Consider the following 5,513-nt stretch of genomic DNA (forward strand, 5'->3'; position numbering starts at 1 on the left):
GAGGGAGCTTGCGGAGAGAGGGGGCGGGACCGACGGGGTGGGCGGAGCTTGTCGCGCGGGAGAGGGAACTGAGACCTTCGCCAGGGCGGGCGGGGGGGGGGGCGGTTAGGGGGCGTGGCCTACGTGGTGGGCGGGGTCTGGAGTGGGAGGAGGGAGCTTGCGGAGAGAGGGGGCGGGACCGACGGGGTGGGCGGAGCTTGTCGCGCGGGAGAGGGAGCTGAGACCTTCCCCAGGCCAGGGCGGGCGGGAGCCCACGGCATCGCCTTCCCCGCTCCGCGCGTGTGGCTGGAGGGGGTGCGCCAGTGCCCGAGTCCGCGCACACCCGCATGTGGGCGTGGGTCCCTGCCCTCTCGGGCGTGTCCAGGGGGGCGTCCTGCCGCCTGCCAGGGGCCCACTGTCCACCTGGGGTGGGTGTAGGGGTGCCTCGGTAGCTGGGGGCCCTCAGCGGGAGGGGCGCCTTGGTGGGCAGGGGGCCGGGGCGGGGGGCCCCCTCTCCTCCCCACCGAGGCTGCCCTCGACCTGGTGCATGGGCGTGCGCCGTGTTAGGTGTCGGGGATGCCGTGGAAAGGGCAGGTTTGGGCAATGGTGGAACCCAGCAGCAGCTTGGAGATCCCCGGGGGTTCCATCTCCACACTGGGAGACCAGTGGGAGGTTCCATCTCCACACCGGGAGCACGGAGGCCCGCGGCAGGCCCTGGCGCTCCGCCTGCGAATTGGAATCCAGGCGTCGGCTTGGATCCCACCCGACTTGGAGAGCGGACCTCCACCCTGTGGGCTGGCACACGTGGAGGCGGTGCCAGCGCCAGCGGGGCGGCAGAAGGGGGAGGGAAGGGGGAGGGCCTTTTTCTCACCTGTTAAATGAGGCCCAGAGAGCTTGCAGAACCTGCCCAGAGTCACACAGGGAAGCAAAAGCCGGCCAACGCTTCTGAGAGTCGATCCTCAAGAGCTCGGAAAAAGGCGCTGAGGACAAATTCCTCGTTACGAGGGACGGTGGAGGGGGAGGGAGACGATTGTCAAAATCTGTGATCGACTTTTTACCAAAAAGTAATTGGACAGAGATTCTGAACAATTACTCCCAAACGGTTTAAAAAAATCGCAGAGAACTTGAGAGTGGGAATGGGCCCAGGGGCCATCTACTGAGTAGAATTTCTGGTCCACCGCGGTCTGGACCGGGATCCCTAGAAAGCTGCCAGCCAACGGTCAATCAACAAACCTTCAGTAAGGACCTCCTCCCAGGGACCAGTCAGGCAGCTGTTCAGGTCCTGGGCAGGCAATGACAAATTCTTGTCCTCAAAAAACTTACATTCTATTGAGGAAACAACAGAGTTTGTGGACACAGAGCGCATGTGACTTAGATACAGAGTAGTTTCAGGGGGAGCTCAGCCAGCCCTGAGGTGCTTCAGCGGGAGTGATCCTGGTGGGAAAGTCTGACATGTTTTCCTGATCTCCGACCCTGAATCTGCCTCCTTGCCACCACTTGTGCCCACCGGCTTCTTCCACCACCTCCCACTGGACTCTAGCGCCAGCCTTCTCCTGGGAACAGTCAGCATCCAGCTTCTCCATTTCCCAAGTCATCCTCCACAAGTCACCGCGTACAGAAATCCACAACAGAGAGAACTTTGAATTCATTCGATTCCACAGTATTGATTAAGGGCTGGACCGTGTGTCAGACTGTCAATTAACTGAACTTCATTGGGCACCAGGCACTGCACAGCCCCGAAACTGCAAGACTCTTCTCAAGGGGCTGCCACTCTCTTGAGAGACATACCATGTGCCTGGAGAATTGGTTACAGACTATACACAGAAGAAAACGATCTTTTTTCCGAGTGAAGAAGGCCCTAACAGCTGGGGAGGGGTTTGAGGGAAGGGACCAGAAAAGGGCACTTACAAAAGGGGCCGGTGAGATTTCCAAGAGGGGATGGTGAGGTGGGGGAGCATTCCCAGCCCCGGGACAGCAGACGAGCCTGCGCAAGGGGCTGCAGACTAGTTGGGCTGGACTCTAGGGGGCAGGAAGGCAGAAGGGGAGGGTGGAGCCTCTGCATGCAAGTCAGGAGATCTGTATTTGATCCTAGAGTTAACGGGGGCCACTGGAGCTTATGGAGGGGAGGAGACGTGATCAGACCTGCACTAAGTAGAGAATGCTGTTTCCCAGCCTGGCCCCTTCCTCCGGTTGCAGTCGTCTTCCATTTGCCTCTTCTCCTTCTGTTCCTCACGCTCTCTCTCCATCTGCCAACTCCCTGCCTCTTCCATCCAAATAGCTACGCCCCAGGACCGGAATGCTGTCCCTCCTGGCTTCCTTCAAGACTCAGCTTCAACAGAGGAGATAGACTTGTAACTGCCACTACTCTGGCCCCGACTGCCTGAGCACCCGGACTCTTACATTTCATTCCCCCCTAGGGTTCTCCATGCCCTTAAGGAGGACGGAGGAGGAGAGTTTCTCTTGTCTCAGGCATTGGCCAAGTCCCTACCAACTGTGGTCCCCCAGTTTCAAGAGTCTAAGCACCCTGTTTTAACTAACCACTTAGCCGCTTATCTTTAACAAAGAAACATTGACTTCAAAGCTATAGTAAGAACACAGATTTATCCCCCGACAGCCAAGGGCATAATCTCCCTCAACCACTTCAGGCTCAGGCAAAATTGAGAGAGAGTGAGATGGAGAGGGAGGGAGAGAGAGAGAGAGAGAGAGAGAGAGAGACAGACAGATGGAGAGAGAGAGAGAGAGACATTAAGTTCAAAATTTAGCTCAGTTCCTACACAGCATGAATCCTTCCAGATTCCATGTCCAAAGCATCCCTGGGCTTGTGCCCCAGGATCCTGGCTTCTCAGGGCTTGCCTGCTGTGTGGGTAGCAATAGCCAGCCTGGAATCCTAGGCTCCAGGGTCACCATGACTCAAGCCCCCAGGTCTGACAACTCCACTCCCTGCACCTAGAATTGTAAAGGACAGGTAAAACAGCCCAAAATCTCAAGGCTGTTGGCCACAAGACCTAAGGGCATGGGAAGGTATCTGTGGGCATGGTGCCCATGCTGTGGCTAAATAAGAAGATCTGATCCACCTGGAGACAGACAGAGACAGAGACAGACAGAGTGACTATTCCAGTCTGCTAGTTTTAAAGATGCAGCCACTTCCAGCTACTCAGCCAATGGAAAAAGGCTTTTGTTCTTGTTCTTCAGTCCTTTAAATGGTGTCTAACTCTTCGAGAACCCATTTGGGGTTTAAACTCTTGGCAAAGATCCGGGAGCGGTTTGCAGTTTCCCTCTCCAGCTCATTTTACAGATGAGGAAACTGAGCAAACAGGGTAAAGTGACTTGCCCAGGGTCACGCAGCTAGTAAATGTCTGAGGGCAGATTTAAACTCAGGAAGATGAGTCTCCACTGCCCCACTTAGCTGCCCTGAAAAGAGGCTGCTCCCACCCATGTGGTAGGTGATCACAGAATGTTTTCTCATGGAAGCAGGTCCCTGGCATGTCCCCCATGTGTGCCTCCATCTTAGGTGATCTGGGCATGTGCCAAAGCCTGCCTATATCTGCAGAATGAGACACACATTCTCGGGGATGGTCAATATGGGAATTTGTTTTTCTTGGCAGTGTTTGTTACAAGGGTGTTGTTTTTCTTTTTTCTTTTTTCTTTTTCCAGGTGGGAGAGGAGGGAAAGGGGGAGAGGAAGAAGTGAAAAGAAATATTTCTTAATGAAAAAAAACTTTCAAAAAGCCATTTAAGCCCCACCTTCTGTAGGAGGCCTTCTTTCTGCCACCCTCACCCCCACCCCACACTGAGAGTGCTGTGTGACCTCTGGGAAAGGCCAGTGTTGCTGGACTTGACTGTTCTTATTGGAAAAACCAGAGTTCCACCAGACAATCTCTGAGGACTTTGAAGTCTCTGAATCTAGCAGGTTGTAATTTCAACAGATGGAGCTCAGGGAGGACTTTCCAGGCTTGGGGGGGGGCGGCATTTTTAAGTCCTCCAGGTTCCCAACACTGGTGCAGGCTGGATTCCTGGGGCTTCTCCCAACTTCATCTTTGCTCTCCTTTTTATTTGCTCATGTAGCATGTCAGGGACTGAGCTGCTCACATTCAAATGGGTGGCTCTGTTGTCATTGAGGAAGAATGACAAAGTTGTTGGAACTCTGCCAACTGGATTCCATTTTTCCTCTCTGAATTATTCTTCTAGGTTTACCCTTAAAAGGTCTTGGGGGATCAGGTCTTACTGAGTCTCATGCCCAGCTTTCCAAAGAAGACATCCTTTTTTTCTCACTCGCTTTTTGCTACACCGTGTCTCCCCACTGCTTTCCATCTCCATCAGCTTCCTCTGCACCATCCTGGGTTTTCAAATGACCTTCTGTCCTGTACCTGTACTGTTTCTTGGCAAGAAGATGAAGGGCTTGTGGGCAAAGGCGACCGTGTCTGGCCTTTTGTGATTTCCTTGCTGTGACAACCGATTTGCATCAGCTAAACTTCCTTAGGAAATGGTGCTCATCCGCGTCAACGTCTTTTCCTTTATCCATTTATAATTGTTGGCATCAGCAGCTTGTTGAAATAAATCATAGTGGAGCTGTAATTGCCTGCAGAGGATGACCTCTTCTTATCTGTCCCCTTTCTTCCAATTTGGTGGTGAACTTGATGTTTGCGCTAACGCTCTAACAAGTCAGCACTTGATTTGAAGACTTCCACATCAGAAACCAGCAGTTCCTTGTCTTTTGAGTCAAAGCCAATTTCAGCGAGATAGCTCAGTGGATAGAGCACTGGACCTAGAGTCATGAAGACCTGAGTCCAAATCTGGCCTCAAACACTTACCAGTTGTGTCACCCTGAGCAAGTCACTTCACCCTGTTTGCCTCAGTTTCCTCATCTGTAAAATGAGCTAGAGAAGGAAATGGCAGACCACTCCAGTATCTGCCAAGAAAAACCCACGGACAGTATGATCTCTAGGGTCAAAAAGAGTCGGACACAACTGAACAGCCACAACAACTTCATTTTCTGTCATGTCCAGCAGCTTCCAGCTCTCTTCTTAAAGAATGGCTTCATGATATGGCAGCCTTAGGCTTCTGTAGACTCAAGGACCCTTTGGCCCTTTTCATTTCTCAACCTTCAGCTCTGTCGCCCAGTATACTGTTTACTGTTCTTCCCTATGTCCCCTTTCACTTTGAAGTCACATAGTTTTAGGGAGTTATTGGTGGCTTTTACCCAGAACCCAGGCACATCCTTCTGCTTTCTGATCCAGTGTGACATGGCACCATGATCCTCCTGGGGCCCACTGCCCCAGAACACGGTGGCACTTTCTGTTGTCTCTGGGTACACATTGACTCCACTCCTGTGCACTCTTGTATTCATCTCTCCAGCAGGAACCTGGCAGCCCTAAGAGTTTGTGGGATTGGAGCTGAATACTTCTCTGGAGCTGGAGCACCTTGGGTCTTCTGGTTTTGTTTACAACCAGAATGTCAATATTCATATGGTTTAGCTCTCCAGGAGCTTACTGTTGACTCCCTGGTCATTGGACAGCCATCCTCTCTTTGGACTGC

Source organism: Vombatus ursinus, unplaced genomic scaffold (genome assembly GCF_900497805.2).
Source record: "Vombatus ursinus unplaced genomic scaffold, bare-nosed wombat genome assembly UNPS02014817.1, whole genome shotgun sequence".
In the NCBI taxonomy this organism is placed as follows: Eukaryota; Metazoa; Chordata; class Mammalia; order Diprotodontia; family Vombatidae; genus Vombatus; species Vombatus ursinus.